Consider the following 22817-nt stretch of genomic DNA (forward strand, 5'->3'; position numbering starts at 1 on the left):
CAAGAAACAAGAGGTTGCATCAACTAATTATTTATTCCATGTCTTTGCTTTTGTGATAGTTTTTGCAGGTGGATGGGAGTCTCCAAAGCCAGTGAGCCTGCAGTTGCATCATGATCTCTGCCACTTATTAATCTATAAGCTATATGAATTTGCCCTCTGCCAAAGACTGAACTATACTCAGTTTCCAAATCTATTAAATGGAGTCAATAACAATATATATCTCTGTTTGGGGACTTGTGAAGATTAAACTAGTGTTTAGGCACTACTGGCACTAGTAAGTACCCTACAGATATTAGCTGCTATTTTAATTGTTATTATTTTGTCTTCATTGAGGAAAGCTAAATGATTGTATAAGTGCGCACACAGTCATGGGCTTGAGTAGTAAGGTTTTTGAGCAGGGGCTTCAGTTTTCTGATACATGAATGATGAAAACATGAATGTCCTTGAAATGCTGCACAGGCTTTCACAAATACAATCCTCTTCCCAGGAAACTCACTTCTTTCTGGGTAAACAAATCAGGCCCCATCCAGCAGCAGCACTCCAAGTGAAGCCTCTTTTTTGGTGTGATAGGAGTCTGAAATAAGCATTTCAATTAGATTCATTAAGACAGTTATTACTTAGTAATTGAACAGCAACAGATTGCAAAGGAACACTTACTGAGGTCTAATAAGTATGTAGGAGAGAAATCTCCTTCTGTAGTTCCATCAGCCATAAACCAGTGTAATTAGATTCTTACTAACACATTCAAATTGAAGGGAATGTTGAGGCATATAATTGGCACTTAGGAAAATACCTGTATTACATTAGGGTGCCTTCCATTTACATACTTATTAAGTGTCAGTTTAAGCTGCTAAATAATTGAGACTAGTGGACAGTAGTTGGTCAAGTAGTTAAGCAAGAATTAAATTCTTAAACATATTAATAAATCAGGGTCAGATATAGCTTATAATACAAAATGTAACTTTATTATGTCCATAACTTTGCATCAATACACATACTATTTTGATGCTTCCCATGAACAAATTCAGGACTCTGAATTGATTTTTCTCAAGTATAATAGATACATTTATTTATTTACTCATTCATTCATTCAGCTGCAATTATCTTTGAGAAACTACTATTTGCCAAAAAAAAAAGCATGTTATTTGCCATCAATTTGATGATAGAGATAATGGTTCTATATGAAAAATCTTTAATTGGTCTCACTAGCTAAGTGTGCGTGTGTTTGGAGAGCAAAAACACTAAAAACAAACTTTATTTTCATATGATCTCTTTTAAGTGGGACACTATTCTCCCTAGAATTTCAATTTTCCATCAGTGATATGACTAGATATTTGCACCTTCCAAATCAAAGTACTGGATCCTTATTCCTCATTATTTTCAATGCAAAAAGATTACCTGGTGCTATGTGTATATAGCAAGTTAAATTAAGTACTTATAAAACCTCATATAACTTTGCATAATTAAAGTGTATTTAATTTTTTTGAGAACTTATCATTAATTCAGCTATATTAGTAAACAACCAAAATGTGGATAATCTAGCTTGTCTTTTATTGAAACCAATCATGAGAAAATATAATTTTATTTCAAATACAAGCATCTACTCAAACCCAATCCCACAGAAACTTTATAGGAAAACAGAGGAAAGCAAAAACTGCTGCACGTATGTGGTTGTTGTGAATGATTTATACTGCATCTGTAAGACAGAAGACTCACTCGATTGATGACTGGGGCAAAGGGCCACTTTTGTTATAAAAGCCAACCATTATTACCACCTGCCACTCCTACACTCAAACCAAAAAGCAGGACTGGATTATATCCATTTTTGATGTATTTCTAATGAGTAAACCTTGCCAGAATGGGTACAGGTTGCCGTAAGCTGTAACTGTATCTTTTTCCTGTCCCCCCTTTTTTTAGCATCCTACTTACCTAGGAGAGGACAGAGAAGAGAAAATGTCTTACTATTCTGGCATGCTTTGATTTTATTATCAAAGCCCTGGTAATGCCACCACCTTATATTTATAAATCCAACTCCTTATCTAGCAGACCAACCTCTCCCCTCTCTCTCTGTCACAGATACCATTGTCTCCCTCATCTTTCATGCCCATTATCATGGACCTGCATCTGACTCTACCCTTTTCTCCCTGTCACTAAGAAGTGGATGTCACTAAGCCTTGTCACTTTTCCCCTGCAACATCTCTAAAGCTCCATCTCAGCTCTCCATGTCTCTAAAACCTTTACCTATGTTTTATCCTGTGTGAAGACATAAAACGGGCTTATGTGACACCACAGTTTTATCTTTAATATAAAGGAGAATTTCTTGACCATGAAACATTAGAAAGGGAGCCTGAGAGAGTCTGCTGTGATGTTTAAAAATGAGAGACTCATCTTGGATGGGAATCATTTTAAATTTTCTGGACCCCAACTCTACTCATCTACTTACTTGGGATCATTCTTCTCTCCTGGATGCAGCCCTCACACCCTAGTTCCTTCAGCTGTTATTCCTGCCTTCATTATTTATCCCTCACCTAACTACATGCATTTCTTTACTGTTGATACCTTAGAATTTCCTCATACATTCTCATGAACACTCTGCTAAAACAACTACTTCAATGCTGTTGCAATAGAGGCTAACATGTATTAAGCTCTGACAATACGATAGGCTCTGTCATAAGTGTCATAAGCACTTTGTATATATTGTCTTATTTAATCTCATAGCAAATATGTAAGGCAGTTATTAGCATTATTCCCATTTTCCAGTTTGAAGAAATGAAACTTAAATTACTGGTACAAGGTTACCTGGTTATTAAGGGTAAAACCTGCATTTACATGTAGAGAGTCTGACATGAGAGTCCCTCTCTTTTAACTTTCACAGCACCAAGAAAGTCACTTTATTAAATTTCAGGTTTGTTTCCAATAGAGCAGATGTCTACTGCTTACCTATCCAGTATTCATTGCCACTTTAAAAAAAAAAAAAATTACCCAAAATTTTCATGGAAAAAAAATATCACTCATCCCCAAACTGTCCTGAGTACTTGCAAGAAACTAAACCCACTCAGAGCTCCAATGGTGAGTCCTTATTGGTCGATGCCAAACAAGACATCCCACTTCCTTGTCAGTTATAACAGTGGGCACTGATGTGTCTGACCCTTTTTCAAGCCAGTGAATCTCCTTTATTGCCTTAAGACAACTTGAGTTGGGCTATTTCAAGGGTGGAAATGCATTCCTGTTTGCCTAGGACTGTCCAAGCCTACACACCTGCCATCCTGGTATAATTATTAGTAGTGCTTCCTTGCACTCTTAAAGTGTCCTCATCTATATCATACATCCTACAGCCACCCTAGTATTTGCATGACTAGGAACAAGTCCTAATGAATGCATTCAATTCTTCCTCATCCAGTTTGATTTCTTGTATGGGCTTTGACTAATATCCTGCAAATTGATGTGAGAAGATAAAAAAATAATTAACCCCCTGACTCAGATAAATGAATCATGGTGAATTTGATGCATCAAATTTCTGAACTCTTCTTATTTTTGCCCAGCTAAGAAAAGTTGTCTTCCTGCCCAGGTGAAAAGGTCATCTGAGAATCTGAGATTCAGTGAGTTGCTACCTGCTGTAAGCCACACCTAAACTTAGCTGATCACTGCTCACAGGCATCTATGCCAGAAATCTAGAAGTATCTTATCCACATTCATTTTGTCAGGAGGAGGAGGAGGAGGCGGCAGTGAGAAAATGGCAACTTCAAACAATCTATGGCAATTCCACAGGAAGATCGCATTGCACAATCAGAAGCAGGCGGAGGAGACGCCCGCCTTCGAGGAGGTCATGAAGCACCTGAGCCTGACGTGGGCCGCGAGGCACCAGCTCCAGAAATCTCAGTACCTGCAACTGGGCCCGAGCCGCGGCCACTACTACGGCGGGTCCTTGCCCAGTGTGACCCAGACTGAGAGTGGCTCCATGGACCTGGCCTTCCAGACCCCTTTCCAATCCTCGGGCCTGGACACCAGCCGGACCACCCGGCACCACGGGCTGGTGGACAGGGTGTACTGGGAGCACTGCCAGCTCGGCTCCCGGCACCGCCGGCCCCTATCAGTGGACAAACACGGACCGCAGGCCGACAGCTGCCCCTACGACACCATGTACCTCTTGCCACCCGCGGACACCAGCTGGAGAAGGACCAATTCTGCCTCCGCCCTGCACCAGAGCACAATGAGGCCCACACAGCCAGAATCCTTTACCAGTGGGTCCCCAGACATGCACAAGAAAAGAGTCTTATTGTTAACAGTCCCAGGAATGGAAGAGACCACATCAGAGGCAGACAAAAACCTTCCCAAGCAAGCGTGGGACTCCAAGAAGACGGGGGCCAGGCCCAAGTCCTGTGAGGTCCCCTGAATCAACATCATCTTTTCGGCCGACCAGGAAAACACCACAGCCCTGATCCCCGCCACTCACAACACCGGGGGATCCGTGCCTGACCTGACCAACATTCACTTCCTCTCCCCGCTCCCGACCCTGCTGGACCCCGAGGAGCCACCTTCCCCGCGCTGAGCAGCTCCACCAGCACCTGCAACCTCGTGGCCAACCTGACGCACCTGGGCATTGGCGGCGCCAGCCCGTGATGAGCACACCTGGGTCCTTTCCGCAACACCACCCAGCCGGCATCAGCCCCCTGTCCCTGAGCACAGAGGCGAGGCGTCAGCAGGCATCGCCCACCCTGTCCCCACTGGCACCCATCACTCAGGCCGTGGCCATGGATGCCCTGTCTCTAGAGCAGCAGCTGCCCTACGCCTTCTTCACCTAGGCGGGCTCCCAGCAGCCGCCGTCCCCACCATCCCCGCAGGTGTCCGTCCACTTGTCCCCCCCACCCCCGCGGCCCCCTGTTGCCCAGCGCCAGCCTGACTCTTGGGCCACAGCCATCCCCGCTCGCGGTCACGGTACCGTCCTCTCTCCCCCAGTCTCCCCCAGAGAACCCCAGACAGCCGTCGATGGGGATCCACATCGCCTGGGCACCGGCTCCCGGGCCAACCAGTCTCTCACCTCGCCAGTCTCCAAGGCTTCTCCCCGGGGAGCTCCCCGCAACACAATTCCACCCTGGGCAGCGTGTTTGGGGACGCGTACTACGAGAAGCAGACGGCGGCCAGGCAGGCCAATGCTCTGTCCCACCAGCTGGAGCAGTTCAACATGACGGAGAACGCCAAGCTCCAGCAGCCGGCACACTGCCGGCTCCACGCTCAACTAGCAGGCGGCCTTGATGGGCCTCATGGGCAGCCACGGGAGCCTGCCGGACTCGCAGCAGCTGGGCAACGCCAGTCACAGTGGCATCCCCAACATCATCCTCACAGTGACAGGAGAGTCCCCCCCAACCCCCAGCCTCTATAAAGAACTGACCAGCTCTCCAGCGGGGTCAGCGACGTCGGCTTCCATTCCGACAGCCAGTTTCCCCTGGATGAACTGAAGATCGACCCTTGACCCTCGACGGACTGCACATGCTCAAAGACCCCGACGGCACCTCCCCAGCCCAGGGACGGCCACGCTCTGTCCCTCGACAACGGCCGAGCTTGTAATTCCGAGCTTTCAATGCCGCCAAGAGCCCCCCACCACCCCGCCCCCGGTTGTCCACCTCCCGCAAAACCCAAACGCTAGGCCACGAGCTGGGCCGTCCACCCACCCACCCGCCCGCCCAGGGCAGGGCTGCGATGGAGGCCACGAGCCCCCCACCCCAGCAGACCCTCCCTGCAACGGCTCCCTAGTCCCCAGCCCCGGGACCTGAGCTGTGGTCCCCCGTAAGACGCGGGAAGTGTCGGCTCCTGGCGTGGCAGGCAGGGTTCGCCAGCTCTGTGGGCCGCAGTGCATTTTCCGACTGTTTGTCCAGCTCTTACTGCCTTCCTCGGTTCCCGGTCCCCCAATCCATCCGCCACCCCCAGCCCGTGGTCAGAGAGTGAGCCCGACACACCACCCAAGGGAGGAGGTGCCAGAGAACCGGGCAGACGAAAAGTGAAATAAACACTATTTTGATGGCAATAAATACATAAATAAATAAAGGGCTGTTTCTTGCTGTCTATAAACAGTCAAAGTATCCCTTAGAATAGAAACGAGTATGCATCACTGAACATACTGATGTCCTCAGCATAGTACATCAATGCAGACACCCTGGGAGCCAGACAGAAAAGGCGTTCTTGTTGTCTGACTCAGAGCTCGAACGGTGGACTAAGTTAACTACAGAGCCCTGGTAGGAACGCTAATTTTAGCAGGAAAGAGAAAGAGAAAATGAGGAGAAAACAGTTCTAACAGATACTAATAATTGAGAACTTCGGGATTTATTCTGAAATGCAGCACAGGGTTTAGGATGTGAGCTTTGGGGAAGACAAAACATAATGATACAAAGAACAAAGGAACTAAAGTAATATAATTACTCTCGCACTTCCCATCCTTGAATAATTCCTTCCCCTCAAATTCTAAGAAAAACTTTGAAAAGATGTACTTTTTTCTCCTGCTCACACCTCATCTTCTAACCTTTTTTAAAACTTTAAAACTTTAAAAAGGTTAAAATAGCAATCATGGCAACTGGCAAAGTACATGTACCAGGGTGTCCTGGCTGGGCAGAGAATGGAGCTCCATATTTTGAGTGTACCCCTTTGCATGTAGTAATCGAATCTAGTAGGGGAAAACTTGAAACTCATCTAATGAGGCTGGTTGTTCTCAAGGTCTCCACAGATCTGCACCCAGTGTAAAGAGTCTGGAGAGAAGGATCAGATGCAGAACTGCTCTTAAAAGAGGATGGGGGCCAGGTGCAGTGGCTCATGCCTGTAATCCCAACACTTTGGGAAGCTGAGGCAGGCAGATCGCTAGGTCATGAGATCGAGACTATCCCGGCCAACATGATGAAACCCCGTCTCTACTAAATATACAAAAATTAGCTGGGTGTGGTGGTATACATCTGTAGTCCCAGCTACTCTGGAGGCTGAGACAGGAGAATTTCTTGAACCCGGGAGGCAGAGGTTGCAGTGAGCCAAGATCATGCCACTGCACTCCAGCCTGGTGCCTGGTGACAGAGAGAGACTCTGTCTCAAAAAACAAAGTGGGGGGGGATGGAAGTTCTTAACACAGCCTGGAGGACCCCATAATATTTCTACTTAACTAAGGCTCCAGGAATCTAATGTTGCATGGTAGGGTATTCCCAAACTTGATAAGTTAAAACAAGGATCATTTTATATGGGTCAAGAATTGGCTGATTTCTTTGCATCAAGTGGAGTTGACTGGGGTCCCTTGTATCCAACTGGTGACTGAGCTGGGCTGGAGGGTCCACAGGCTTTACTCCACATTTCTCAGTCCTCTTCCTCTCCATGTAGGCTCAGAGCCTCTCCACAGTTTCTCATGCAGGATGCTAGTCAGGCACAGTGCCCAAAGAAGCCAAGGCAGTGGCTACCAGTCCTCTTAAAGGCTAGGCTCACATCTGACACGGATTCACTTGCACTATACTCTATTGGTGAAACACTCACAGGCCAGCCTAGATTCATGGGAAGGGCAAATAGCCCTCACCTCTCCATAAGAAGCGTGTGAAAGAATTTGCCACCATCTCTGATCTGCTGCATCCAGTTACAGTGGCAGTGTGTGTTCATGTGTGCATGCATACATGTACCTTGAAAGAATTATATATCTCTAAATACATGAGAGCTATTCATGTAATCTTGTTCTTCCTTCCTTTCCAAACTGAAAATGAAACAATTTTCCCCCTTTTTCTTCAAAAGTATTGCCCTAGGCATGTCTGGCACACTACTTTAAACCTCAGCTAATGAAGAGATAGTCACTGTCACAGTGATGTGAGCAGATTTCCACTCTCAGAACTGTGAGGAACTGCTTGTCTATGGCCTAGTGATCCCGGCTCAGATCTACCACATAGAGGGAAAGAAAGATCTGGATCACTAATTGCTGTACTATTTTGAGGCTCAAGCTGCATTTCTGCAGGAAATCCTGCCTTCCACCCTCTTCTTCTGACTTTGCAGGAGTGGTGCTTAGGATCTCTGGCATCAGGGCTTGAGGTAGGCTTCCAGTTTCATTGACATGAAGAACAGCTAATGTTCCATTCCTGCAGGATTCAGGCAACAGTAGTAGAGAGTAGAGCCATATTCTAGAAACCTAACAGACCCTTTCTAGAAACATCAGGGCAAGGTTTCAGAGTCTCCAGGAAATACTGAGTACAAGACTGAAAAGCAGGCCAGTCACAGTGGTTCTTGCCAAGAAGTGGTTTGAAAGGCCAAGGTGGAAAGACCACTTGAGCCCAGGAGCTGAGGCTGCAGTGAGCTATTATCGTACCACTGCGCTCCAGTCTGGGGACAAAGTAAGAGCCTGTCTCTTAAAATAAATAATAAGCCAGAACAAGTCCAGTTACCCTGGGGTTATATATAAGCTAATGAGATTTAGGTCTTAGAAATTTGTGCTTACTGGCTGGTGAAGCCTGAGATGGGCATGTTACATATATACACACACACATACATAGTGAAAAAAACATTAAACATCAGCTAGCTATTGATACCTTACTTAGCAAAAGGAAAGATGAACACTATGAAAGAGTGATGTAAAATAATCCCCTTTATTCTGTTCCATCTACCTTACTTCACTTAAACAGTTTGTGTTTCAGTCCCAGTAGGGAGTGGTAGTAAGTATTCCTGAGCTCCAGTTACGAGGCTTTTGTAGAGGTCCCTGGGGCATCCACACAACAGTCCTGCTTCATGCCGTAAACTAGGGCTGAGCAACCCTAGAATTCTTTTTTCCCCTGGGTTGTAAGTGCTTAAATTGTAGATCTGAAACTTGAAAGAAATGGGAATTCTTAATGGAAATATCATGTGTAATCATCTCTTGCTAGTGGCCTTTTCTAGTTTATTTCTCAGAAATATGAATACCGTATTTCACTTTAAATAGTACTTTCATGAAGGGGAGAAATTATTAAAGAACGAGAAGCATTTGATCATCTTATTTTAAACTTCACTTTGAATTGTGGTATAACTCACTGTCCCTTAATAAAGGAAAAACTTTCAATAACAGTTGCTGGGAATTACAGTGCACTTGAGGCAATGCTGTGTTTAACTTTGTCTTTTCTTTCCCACTTTTAATATGAATTTTCATACCAAAAAATCTGTAATATTTAGATGTATTATTTAAAGACAACAACTGTAATACTGAGAAAAGAATAAATTGAGTTAAAAAATGATCTTACTAAATTAGCCAGGTGTGGTGGTGTGCGTCTGTAGTCCTAGCTACCTAAGGTGGAGGGGAAGAGATTGAGGTGGGAGGATTGCTTGAGCCCACAAGGTCAAGGCTGCAGTGAGCTCTGACCATGCCACTGCACTCAAGTCTCAGTGATAGAGTGAGACCCTGTCTCTTTAGTAAAATAAATAAAAGATCTTATTGACTGTCTTATTGACTAAATGTTCCAATGTACAGGAGGACATTGAAAAACTGCAAATGTGTGTGGGGTATGTGTGTGTGTGTATTTGTGTGTATGCATGTAAACATATATATATGTATATATATATATACATGAAAATAATAATCAATGTAGCCACCCCTTTTATGAGCTAAAATGATGAATAGTAAATTCATCTGTCGAAAAGAAAATGAAAACAGGCAAAGAAAACATCATTATTCATTGTATAGATAAAATTGGTTATGGGGCACATCCTCAAATCATTAAATGTTTTTTGAAGCGTCTTGTAATAATTAGAATATCAAGTTCACCTTAAATGGAGACTCAGGGATTTCTTTCACTCCATCCTTCAGAAACAATAGGTACTTTTTATGTGTCAGGCTCTGTGCTGAGTGTAAAAAGAGTTGGGCATGAAAAGATGAATAAAAGTAGCCCTTGACTTCAAGGTAATGATCTATGGTAGGAAACAGGTAGAAAACCATTACAGTGCAGTGGGATGGGTAAAATGATAAGTACAGGAATAGGAGCACCTCCACGGTTTGTCTGTTATAGAATCTGGATGTGATGCCAAAGAGACAGTGGCAAATTCAGTGGAAGGTGATAGTTTTTTTGGGTGACAAGAAATGTGGGAAGACATCACAGACCTGAGTAGGTTCTTAAAGTATAGCATACAGACAAGGGATGGAAGAAGGCAGAGGGTAAGAGGCTGTTATGATTCAGGGAAGATGTAAGGATGCCCTGAATTAAGGAAGTAAGCCTACTAGAATGGCTAAAAATAAGAAGACTGGCCTAACCAAGTTTTGGCAAGGATGTAGAAGCAACTGGAACTTAGATGCTACCGGTGGAAATGTAATTTAGGTGCAGCCATTTTGAAAAGTAATTTTAGAGTTTATTTAAAAGTTAAGTACTCCACACCTAGGTATTTATCTAAGAGGGAAATCATACAAATATTTGTACACAAATCTTCACAGCAGCTTTGACTGTAATAGCCATAAACTAGAAACGACTTAAATGTCCATCATCAAGTGATTGGATAAACAAACTGTGGTATATCCACAAATGGAATGCTACTAAAAAATTAAATGAGATGGATCATTTATTCCCACAACATGAATGAATCTCAAAATAATTAAGTTGAATGGAAGAAGCCAGACAACAAAGAGTACATACTGAATCATTTCCTTTATATAATTTGAGAATATATAAAATAATCTATAGTGAAAGCAGGTTAGTGTTTCCCTGGGGATGTGAAGGAGCAGTAGAAGGAATTACAAACAGGCATATGGAAACTTGGAGGTAATGGTTATGTTCATTATCTCAATTATGGTCATTATTTTCCAGCTGTAAACATATCACATGTATCCAATAGTACCCTTCAAAGTATATGATGTTCATTGTAGGCCAATTTTGCCTCAATACGGCTGTTAATTAAAAAAAAAAAAAAACAAACCTACCTGGCAAGTGGAGATAAAAGTTTCAGCACAGGAAAACAATCTTAATTGAAGACAGGAATCGATAGGTGAATAGTCCTTAAGACCTTGGATGTAGATGAATGTAGATGAGGGAAAGGAAAACAGAATCCTGTGGGAACACCAATTTGGGACTGGCAGAGCAAGAGGACTCACGATGTAGGCAGGGAAGGCACTGCCAGCAACATCTCTTTATTTCTTAGGTTATTGTCTCATTTTTGTCTCCTTTCACAGTCGAACAGCCCATGGCATAGTTTTGAAATCTGTTCTCCAACGCTTTTGCTCTCAAGTTAGGAACATAGACTTCCCAGATGGGTCATTCTGTCTACTTGGGACACTGGCTCTGATCTTGAGTGAGCTATCCACAAATAAACAATTAAACCACAAAGAAAATTTTTCCTTTTCTTGGGCAAATCAGTGATTTCGTTGATTCAACCTCATTTCTTCCTTTTTCATGTGACACCATGGATTCATTCATTGTCCATAAGGTGTGCTGTTTGAGTTCTGCACCTTGAACTACTATGCCAAGAATAGAAGCAGATAGCCCTGATTCCTTCCCACAGCATCAACTGCCACCCCAGCGTGCTGGAGTTATGTTTGACCAGAGCATGGTCTAAGAATGAGTCCATTTATATGGCGTTTTCCGACCAGTGTAGCTTTGTTGTTGTTGTTCTTGTTTTGAGACGGAGTCTCACTCTGTCATCCAGGCTGGAGTGCAGTGGTGCGATCTTGGCTCACTGCAACCTCTGCCTCCCAGATTCAAGAGATTCTCCAGCCTCAGGCTCCCAAGTAGCTGGGATTACAGGTGCATGTCACCATGCCCAGATAATTTTTGTAATTTTTTTTTTAGTAGAGATAAGAGTTCTGCCATGTTGGCCAGGCTCTTCTCGAAATTCTGACCTCAGGTGATCCACTGGCCTTGGCCACCCAAAGTGCTAGGGTTACAGGTATGAGCTACCGTGCCCAGTGCATAGTTTTTAACATTCTTTTTGGCATTATAAATGTTATAAAAATAAAGAAATTAACACAGAAATGGAGACGGCACTCATCCTATCTCCTGCCATCATTTTCTTCAATTTGTGGAGGACCTATAATGTATGAACAAAACAGATAAGGTAGTTTCTCTCTAAAGCTCATATTCCAGGGGTGACATCTACAGGAACAAGGAAAAAGAAACAGCAACAAGATGATTCCGGTAGCAATAGGCCTAGAAAACATGATAATACGAGGTGGTTAGGAATCTTGCTTCAGATAGTGTGGTCAGAAGAGGGCCTCTCTTTGCAAAAATATCTGAGGTTTGTTCAAAGATTAGGCTTCAGTAGAGAAAATCGCCTGCATGATCCTTTGGGGGAAGAGAGTTTCCGATGAAAAGAGGCCACAAGGAGGCCCATTGATGGGAGGAGCCCACGGGGCTGGAGTAGAGTAAGTTGAGAAGTGAGTAAGTTCATTTAATGAATGAATAGGAAGAAATAGAGGCAGAGATGAAGACAAAGGTAAAAGTTCATGATGTTCTATTTGGATTTTGAATGTTTTGAAATGGGGAAGGGGAGGGATTACAGTGATAATGTGAGAAGTGAGTTTGAGATCACTCTGGCTTCCATGTGAAGTGCAGCTATAACCTAGAGATAGTGGACAAGGCAGTGTTGATAAACAGGAAGTGCAGTGTGCACATGTAAGATGTATTCTGGACACAGAGCTGACACTTTGCTGATGGACTGGATGTGCGTGTGATGGAAGGAGGCATTCGGGAATGACTTCTGCCTGGGATTTCAACATGAGCAACTACATAGGCAATGATGCTTTATCTTGAATTGGGAAAGTTCCATGAGGGAGAAACAGATTCTGGTCTGGTTAAACGATGAACAGTTCTGGTTTGGATGAGTTTAATCCCTCTCATGACCTAAGACCATCAAGTCCCTCTAACCGCATTGCCTTTTTTGTTTCTGGAGTCAAGGAAGCAACAAGACATCTAGGTGATAGAGGATCAGGAGAGCAAAACTCAGACACAAGGCATTAGATCCCGTGCCACGAGCGCAGGAACCAGAGAACACAACAGAGCTGCTAGGGAAAGCTGACATGGACCAGGTAAGCACTGGCAGATCCCTGGGACACAGGCCAGGTTGACAGAGGATTGCAGCATGGCTTATGTGTGCAAAGAGGAAAGGGGCATGTTGGAATCAACATGGAGAGGCCACTTATGCCCAGGCAGATGTCCTATGCAACCTTCTATAAAATATACCAAATTTACCTGATGCAGCTCTAGGGCCACCCTCCTGAATGACATAAGATCTACTGGAGACATAGCTTATCCCAGTTACTCCCTGTCCTGACATTTTTTTTTTTTGAGACGGAGTTTCACTCTTGTAACCGAGGCTGGAGTGCAATGGCGCAATCTCGGCTCACCTCAACCTCTGCCTCTTGGGTTCATGCAGTTCTCCTGCCTCAGGCTCCTGAGTAACTGGGATTACAGGCATGCGCCACCATGCCCAGCTAATTTTTTGTACTTTTAGTAGAGACGGGGTTTCACCATGTTGACCAGGATGGTCTCGATCTCTTGACCTCGTGATCCACCCGCCTCGGCCTCCCAAAGTGCTGGGATTACAGGCGTGAGCCACCGCGCCCGGCTATCCTGACATTTTACAGACAGACACCTAGAACCGGCTTTAGAGATATCTTTTCCCACTGCCACATGCAGGCAGGCTGAGAGACTTCCACTGGGAAGTTGAGTGCACCCTTTTGAAACCATCCCGGGTACCTCTGCAGGGCAGGTACCTAGAGGGATTCAAAGAGCTTCTCCTGCTCTCCCAGCTTCCCTCAGGTGGAAGGTGCTGGGAGGAGGAGTCAGCGTAGACCATAGAGTATGATCAGCTTAACGGGCTCTGCCACAGCACTGAGACCTGAGGCTCAGTGTGCTGGCAGAGGAGTGGAAGATATACCTGTTCTAGAACCTGCTGCTGAAGCGGAATCCACAGACCAACAGTGTTGAACTCACCTGGGAGCTTGTCAGGAACCGCAGACTGTGTGGGTCAGTCACCTGGGCAGAGCGGCTTGTTCAATGGTAGACTCTGATTCAGGAGGTCTGGGGCAAGTCCTGAGTATCTGCATCTCTCCTGGTGACTCTGCTGCTGCTCATCTTACAACAAGCACGGCGCTAGGACACCTGGTAATTTCACTGCACGCTACTCTCTCCATTTTTAAGGAAATTCTCAGGAAATCATCTCATTATTCTAGGGATTAACAATACTGAGGTCAGTGAGGGCAAGGGAGTAATAGTAGAGGGAGCAGTATAGTAATAGCAGTGGAGAGTAGAGAATTATTAATAAGAATAGTCATTCTGAAACCAGCTGTTTATGCATGAATGAGACTCATGCGTGTCTTCTAGTAGCCAATTCATTCCATCTCTCAGGTGCTCTGTACTTTTATATTGTTACTGTTGTTCATTTCATTATCATTATTATGGCAGCCTGGCAGTTAGGATACAAGACTTGGGAAGGGGTCAGGGAGACAGCTCCCCTAGTTACTAGTTGTGTGACCTTGGACAAGTCACTTAACCTCTCTAAGCTCCAGCTTTCTCATCTGTAAAGTGGGGATAATAGTTATGCCTCCCTCTTTGAGTTGCTGTGAGACTGAAATGGAGTTAAAAAGTTTATGGGTTTAAGCAGCAATGACTTATTCAGATATTAATTCTTAGTACTGCTATTAGGTATTCTACTATACTGACTTGTCCCGGAGAGGACTTGGATACCTTTTGCTTAAGGAGTAGTGAGAAACCGAATGCTTGATGTTAAAATACAAAGTCTCTAAACAAGTCACACAATAGGCGAATTATTCGAATAAAGTAAGCAATTTTCTAAATTAAGTAGGTAACTACTTCTAAAAATTTGACATGCCTCTGAGAATAAATATATATCCTCTCAGTGGATGCTGGAAAAGGATTTGCCAGATTTGAGTATCCCAACCTTACTTTTTGCCCTTGTCGAGTAATGAGACCACAGTTGGACTCTCTTTCAGTAGCCCAGTAGCCAGAGCCTGGTCCTGTGCCTGGTTCATTAGACTCACCTGATGCCAAAGTCCTATGGCATGCTGCTGATTCGAGTGCAAAGAAATGATGCTATCGGACGATGCTAGAAAAGAACATCTAGGAACTGACAAGAAAGTGAATATGCCCAACTTATGTAAATGCCCCATTACTTCTCTCTATTGCTTGTTAAAATTTGGAATAGAGGGGAGGAAGGACAGGGAACTAAGATCTGATTTATAGTACTCTACGAGTCCATTTTAGATGCTATTATCCCATTTAATTTTCACAACAACAATCCAGGTTAGATAAAATTTCTACTGTTTCAGAATTGAGGAGACTGAAGCTCATACAGGTTAAATTACATGTTTGTCTAAGCTCACACAGCTTGTAAATGATGGGGCTGGGATTTAAACCCAGGTCTGGCCTGACTCCAAAGCCCCTCATCTTTCCATCATATCTTTCTGCTTCCTGAGAAAGACATCAATTTGAGACACGAACAGCAGCTACACAAATGGTGTCGATACACTGTGGGTTCTCAAAGCTTTATGTAAGGCAATTGCTCTCAAATATTAGCATGTATCAGAGTCACCTGGAGGGCTTGCCACACCACAGATTGTTGGGCTCATCCCCAGGGTTTCTGCATCAGTTTGTCTGGGGTGGGGCCAGAAAGTCTGCCTTTCTAACAAGTTCCCAGTTGATGCGGACACTAGTCCAATGACCACACTTTAAGAACCAGTGGCTTACAGTATTGGTTCTCAAACTTGGCTGCACATGAGAATCACTTTGGGAATTTTAAAATGTCATTGTCCAGGATGCAGTCCACATAAATTACATCAGAATTTTTCTGGGTGGGACCAAGACATCAGTGATTTCTAAAACTCCTCAGATGAGCCAGGAGTGGTGGCTCATGCCTGTAAAAATAATCCCACCACTTTGCGAGGCCCAGGTGGGAGGACCACTTGAAGCCAGGAATTCAAGACCAGCTAGGGCATCATAGTAAGACCACACATTTACAAAAAATAATAATCCAGCATGATGGTGCATGCCTGCAGTCCTAGCTATTTGAGAGGCTGAGGTAGGTGAATCGCTTAAGTCCAGGAGTTCGAGGTTATAGTGAGCTATGACTGCACTCCAGGGTGGGTGACAGAGTGAGACTTTGTTTCTAAACAAAAAACTCCCCAGGTGATTCAAGTACACAGACAAGTTTGAGAACCTGTGACTGAACGGACATGATGATCCAATCAGTGGATTTAGCTGTGTAATAGGCAGGTATCTGTGGAATGTCGATACATTATTGTTCTTAAAATTACGGTGTAGGGAGGAAGAGCAAGAGAGTTTTTTCTGGGGAGGCTTCTTGGGTGAGGAAACCCAGTCAAAATCTATGAATGCAAAGCTCAGTAAGAAAAATCTCCATTTCACCATGCTTTCTGTTTCCTATTCCATTTTGAAGGAAGCTATTAGCTTGCGGACTCTCTCCAGCCTCCGTTAGCAACTTCTTTAGCAATTCTGCGGCGTTCAGGGCTGGAGCCTGTGATTTAGAGGAAACAGAGTGCAAATCAAGCTTAACTACAGTCTTCAGCTCATAAACTAAAAGTAAGCAAACTTGATTATGCTAATGCCATGCAGTGCAGCATAACACCCAAACTTTGTGGTAGATTTTAAATCAGAAATGTATATTGTGTTTTTCCCCCAAACTTGCAAGCCTTCCTTGCCACACTATTTCCCTGCTTTTTCACTCATGTATTAGCTTATGGGTTCTTACTTTTTAATAAATGTGATATTGATTTGTTTTGCAAAATTCTCCAGCAGGTAAACTTTAATTAACTGTTCCTAAAGACCCAGGTTATAAAAAAGTCATCGGACTCCACGATTACACTTTGAGGGTTTCTTCTTTGGATTTCAGGAGATGTTAAGAAGCATTCCTGCCTCAGTGGCATCCCTCGGAATTATTTGACCTCCTGAAGAACAGAAGCTGTGCCCATTCCCAGAGGAGCTGTCCAGTAAAACTCTGCCCTCTCACATCCTGTCATTTCCAGAGTGGCTTTTTCATCTCAGGCATTTCAACTTGACTTGTGGGTGAGGGGGGGTAAGGGAGGGTGTCTTCGCTCTGTTCAGGATCACACATTAGGGAGGAGAAAAAAGCAGCAATTTTCTAGGGCATCTAGAAGTCAACTGCTTTATGCCAATCAAGGAAATGATGAAGTTTCAGAATGTAAAGGGATTCCTAGTGCCTCGCGGCCAGCTCACTTCAGATTTCTCTGTGAGATACTTTGTAAAATCACATTCTTGCTTTGCAACTTACTGAAATGGCTTGCTCATTGACAGCAAAGAAGGGAGATAGAGGAGGTGGCAGGTCGAAGGGCAGGGAGGATCATCTGAGCACTACATTCCAGACTCTGCAGCTGTATTTTCTGTCAGATAATTAAACATTAACTTTTGACACTAAAATTTAGAAACATGGCTATTAAACTAATGCACGGGCCATCAGGCTAAATAGGAAAGCATGTTTGTAGTTGCATTCTTGGTCCTGGGGTTATACCTTTGGGTGCTGAGGCATGGACTGAAATGGGGATTTTTCAAAATATGGCAAAACACAGGACTTAACGCCATCAGTAAGTTCTAAACAGTTTATGAATAAGTTCATTCAGGAGGTCCCACATTCACACTGCAGTAACATTCTAAGAGGCCCTCAAGCCATTCCCAGCCAAATGCTCTACAGACTTCCCGAACAGATTAGTGCCAGCATTTGGTGGTGGGTACACATAATTGCCTACTTACTGTTTCCTTAATTTGATTACTCTCTTCCCCCAGTTTGGCCTACCTGCTGTAATAGTGGTTATCCTGTCAAAAGGAATTATTTCATACTGTGTAAAGATTCCGTTAGGGCAGCATATGGTGCTATGCAAATGAGTAAGGACCTGCAAATCACCTCAAGTGGAACCTGAACGTGATGACATTGGCTGATACCATCAAGCCAGGAAACCTCAATTAAACAAACTGCCAAATAATCACTAGCCTGTGCTAAGTGAAGCTAATATGATTTTCTTTGTTTTCTCCCATAGACACATTCACTTTTATATATTTGTAAAAATGATAGCGGTTCACGGAAAAAAATGCACACAATGCAGAGTACAAAGAGCAAAGTAAGGAAATCGTGGGGAGGCACCCCAGCTAAGGAGCCTCTCAAACAGGCTTTAGGAAATTTTAGGGACCATGAGTCTGGCTATCCGAGAAGAAAGTAGGTTGGGAAGCAAATTTCACAAAAAATGAAGTTACTGTGCAAACTATTTTTTTTTTTTTTTTGAGACAGAGTCTTGCTCTGTCACCCAGACTAGAATGCAGTGGCATGATCTTGGGTCACTGCAACCTCTGCTTCCCAGATTCAAGTGATTCTCCTGCCTCAGCCTCCTGAGTAGCTGGGATACAGGCACCCGCCACTGCACCCAGCTAATTTTTGTATTTTTAGTAGAGATGGGATTTCACCATCTTGGCCAGGTTGGTCTCAAACTCCTGACCTCATGATATACCCTCCTCAGCCTCCCAAAGTTCATGGAAAACTATTTTTATTAAAATATATTAAGCTTCATTTATCTAAATGTTAATAATTTATAAGCAGATAAAGTACATTGGTCTTCACATAAAAGAGTTGTAAGTTTCTAAAAGATGCCTACAGTTTGAAAGAGAAGATTATAGATAGCATTAACAGACTGAGAATAATTTTTTTAAAAAGTTTCCTATTCTGGCTGGGCACTGTGGCTCATGCTTATAATCCCAGCATTTTGGGAGGCCAAGGCAGGCAGATCACTTGAGGTCAGGAGTTTGAGACCAGCCTGACCAATATGGTGAAACCCATCTCTACTGAAAATAGAAAAATTAGCCGGGCACAGTGGCACATGCCTGTAATCCCAGCTACTCACAAGGCTGAGGCAGGAGAATCGCTTGATCCTGGACAACAGAGAGAGACTATGTCTCCCCCCCTCCACACACACACACACACACACACACACACACATCCCTCTGTTGACTTTAGACAGAGATTAGTGATCCTTGTAATAAATTACAAAAAAATCAGCACACAGCTTTCTCTTTCCATCTCATGATTATTGGTTCTATGCTGTTTGGTCTGGCTTTAACATTTGTGTGGTTATAGCAAAGGTCCCTATGCCTAAACATTTAAATGTTATAAATGTTAACTGTTAAATGAAATACACTTATCCTCCTACCTTGACAAATACACCTTCATAATTACAAAATGAAAAATATGTGCATGTGTAAAATTATAGTTTTTTTAATATGGTTAAAAGTTGGGAAATATTGTAGAGAAGCGAATATAATTATTTTTAATCCCACTGATACATTTAAATGTTTAAGTCAGTAATAAAGACATACATAATTTACCAAGCATTATGTATTTATTTTTTGTACTTTAGCAAAATCACATATTAGGTTTTTATAATTGATATTTTAACATAATTTGTTTTCTATTGGCAGTAATGAACCAAAGCACGCAAAATAATATGTAATTTTCATATAGTACATACATATGTTTACAGCCAAAGTATAAGTTAAAATAGACATAGAAATTAAAAATCAAAATTATATTTCATATGGATTTTCACCTGAGTGGCCAATTGTAGTTTATCATTGAATGCTGCCACTAAGATTTTTTTTTTTCTTATAGGTATGATTTGCTTAAATGCCACAAGATTCTTGCCTTATAGCAGAGTTACTTGGATGTAGGAAATTTTGTATCTGTTTTTTGCTGACACAGCATTTTGAATAGCCTGAAAATAAGTGACACGTAATATCTTATTATTACTACTATCATCTCCATAAGCATTTCTTTGATTATATATTTGACTGGTTTTGTTTGTTTGTTTTGTTTTGTTTTTGTTTTATTTTTTTGAGATGGAGTCTTGCTTTGTCACTAGGCTGGAGTGCAGTGGCGCCATCTCATCTCACTGCAATCTCCACCTCCCTGGCTCAAGTGATTCTCCTGCCTCGGCCTCCACTCGGGAGCTACTCAGCTTGGATCACAGGCACGCACCACGACACCCAGCTAATTTTTATATTTTTAGTAGAGACAGGATTTCACCATGCTGGCCAGGATGGTCTCCAACTCCTGACCTCATAATTTACCTGCTCAGCTTCCCAAAGTGCTAGGATTATAGGCATGAGCCACCATGCCCAGCCCCATATTTGAATATTTTAAGACTCCATTTGTTTTGTATCACATAGGAGAGATAGTATAACAGAAGTTCAGAATATGGACCCTGAAGCCAGGTCATTGGTTTCAAATCTCAGCTCTGCCACTTACCTCAAAGTGATCTTGGATAAGTTACTGAACCTCCTTGTGCCTTGTTTTCCTCATCTATGAAATGGAGACCTACTTCCATAGGGTTCTTATAAGGAGTAGCATACATAAACTAAGTCACATATATCACGTATATGGGTCTGCCTGCCATATTTATCATTTTATTGCTATTATTTTATTTTTGAAATTAAAAATTAAAATAAAATTTTTATTATTTAAGACAATTTTATCAAGTGTGTAAACAATGTCTCTGACAATGCTTACATCCATTTTTTTGTTTTTGTTTATGTGGCTTTCCTCTTTGCAATAGTCGTATTCTCTCTTCCATTTCTTTTCTATGTTCTGCCAGCTCAGTTTCCAACTTTTTAAGCTGTCTTATCCAATCTTTTCTTTGATATTCCTACTTCTTTTCTTTTGAGCTTTTTTAACTTCAGAAAGTCCATGCCATCTTTCATTTTTCTAAGACTCTAGGGGACTATTTTGTGAACTCTTCTGTTTTCTGTAATAATAAATTGATTTGTACTTATGTTAGATACTCTACTCAAACTAACAGTGTAAAGGGGAATGTATTTGCTCATAGCTCTGCAAAGTCCTAAGGCAATGTAGCTTTAGAAACATCTGGGATCTCCACTGTGTCTTAAGGTCTTTACCAGTGGTTGCCATCATGGCTGCTCTCAACCCAAGACTCATATTCTACTGCTTAGCAAACCCAGTTAAGAAATAAAGCATCTTTACCCACAGCACTGATAAGAGAAACTCCAGAGAAGACTCTGCTTGGCCCAGATTTAGTCACATGCTCATCCCTGAAGGTATCCTCTGACTAGGCAAATGGTTGTTTTGATTGGTCAGATTTGGGTTACATAGTTCTGGCTGGAAAAGTAGGGGAGAAGGATTGGTACTCACACTGGAGCCACATGAAATGAGAGTGTGTTAGTTCCCAGCTTAAAAAGTGGATACTGTCAATAAATTTAGGAGAAGAAACATGTTGACTGTGTACCTTTGCTTATGTTTCTTCCCTGGTTTTCCACCACAAGAATCAATGCATGCATTTTACATGGGTTCTTTTCTTGTTAATAACAATCTTTGAATGAAACTGTCTCCACTGAGGCCAGCTGGAATATCACCTGGAAGGGGAGGATGAGTGAATTGGCCAAGTTCATGATTTTAGTTGGAAGGTGTTTGATGCTTCTCTCATTGAATTTGCTACACCTCCCAGGAATAAGTCATCCTCCTGTTTTCAATAATTCCCCCTTCTGAGAATGCAAGAAGTCAGTGAAGTTCACAGTAATGCCACCCAAATCTCGAAGACCCTCTGTGGGATTATTGCTTCCCTTTCTCTGTCTTTTGGGCATATTTCTTGTGGTCTCCCTTCCATAATAGACCCTTGCATATGCCTGAGTGCTTTTTCCTTTATATCTACCTATCATGTCGGTGAGGATTTAATCTGTATTGACACATTTACATTCCCTTACTATTCTGATGGCCTATCCAGGACCCTAGATTATTAAACAAACCTTTTAGGATTGTCACATGTTTGGAGACAGGCATGATGGCTCACACCTATAATCCCAGTGCTTTGGGAGACCAAGGTAGGCAGATCACTTGAGGCCAGGAGTTCAAGACCAGCCTGGCCAACATGGTGAAACCCTGTCTCTATAAAAAACAAACAAGTCAGCTGGGCATGGTGGTGCACACCTGTAATTCCAGCTACTCAGGAAGGCTGAGGCATGAAAATTACTTGAATCCAGGAGGTGGAGGTTGCAGTGAGCTGAGATTGCACCACTGCACTCCAGCCTGGGCAATCGAGTGAGACTCTGTCTCAAAAAACAAACAAACAACAGAAATACATGTCCTTCTTGGAGTTTAGAGCACTATATATTGGTTTTTAGAGCACTAAAAACCAATATATAGTGCTCTCTCACACTTTATCACAAACTTCATTGTAATAGTGTAGTAGGTGTCTATCCCACGTAAAAAAATTGCCCCAAAACTTAGAGGCAAAAAACAATGAACATTTATTGTGCATAGTTTGGGGGAGTCAGAAATTTGGGAGTGGCAAAGGGTCTTTATCTCATGTCAAGATACCTGCTGGGAGATCTGTCATTTGAAGGCCTGATGGAGCTGAAGTATCCACTTCCAAGATGATTCACTCACAAGGTTGTTGGCAGGAGACCTTAGGCCTTTACTACACTAGCCTACCCTAGGCTGCCTCAGTCCTCATGCCCTGGCACCTGGCCGTCCCCAGTGCCAGTGATCCAAGCACACAAGCTAGAAACCACACTGTCTCTTATGACTTTGCTTCAGAAATTGCACTTTGTCCTTTCTGCAATATCCTATTTGTTACAGAACTCAGCCCTATTCCATGTGGGAGAGGATGCTAACGAGAGTATGAATCCTGGGCCGGCTCGGAGACTGACCACCACAGGCAGACAGTCCTCGTGGTTTAATAACAGAAACAGCTTCAAGGCGTTTCTCTGTCACTTAGTAGCTCTTTTTGTTATTATAGAATGGGCAGACGGTATATCAAAATTTGGAGATAAATGCAGTACATATTCTGGAGATGACTAAAACAAGTTTAATGTAAAACC

General features: G+C 42.9%; 1 long non-coding RNA gene and 1 pseudogene across 6 annotated transcripts in view; one reads left to right on the forward strand and one right to left on the reverse strand.

The window, feature by feature from the left end:
• The first annotated feature begins 3733 nt into the window (after positions 1 to 3733).
• Positions 3734 to 5659, forward strand: LOC100412869 (CREB-regulated transcription coactivator 1 pseudogene; annotated as a pseudogene).
• A 90-nt stretch (positions 5660 to 5749) lies between these two features.
• Positions 5750 to 22817, reverse strand: part of LOC118144838 (uncharacterized) — a 59779-nt gene continuing 42711 nt past the window's right edge. For 5 of the 6 annotated variants that reach the window (XR_008474282.2, XR_013520964.1, XR_008474281.2 and 2 more), the window contains 2 exons: positions 13887 to 16443; positions 5750 to 8808 (listed from right to left, as the gene is read on the reverse strand). This is a non-coding gene — a long non-coding RNA (uncharacterized LOC118144838). The remainder of the gene's footprint in view (positions 8809 to 13886; positions 16444 to 22817) is intronic. The other variant, XR_008474279.2, reaches the window with a different exon arrangement.

The sequence above is a fragment of the Callithrix jacchus genome, chromosome 8, assembly GCF_049354715.1.
Source record: "Callithrix jacchus isolate 240 chromosome 8, calJac240_pri, whole genome shotgun sequence".
Lineage (NCBI taxonomy): Eukaryota > Metazoa > Chordata > Mammalia > Primates > Cebidae > Callithrix > Callithrix jacchus.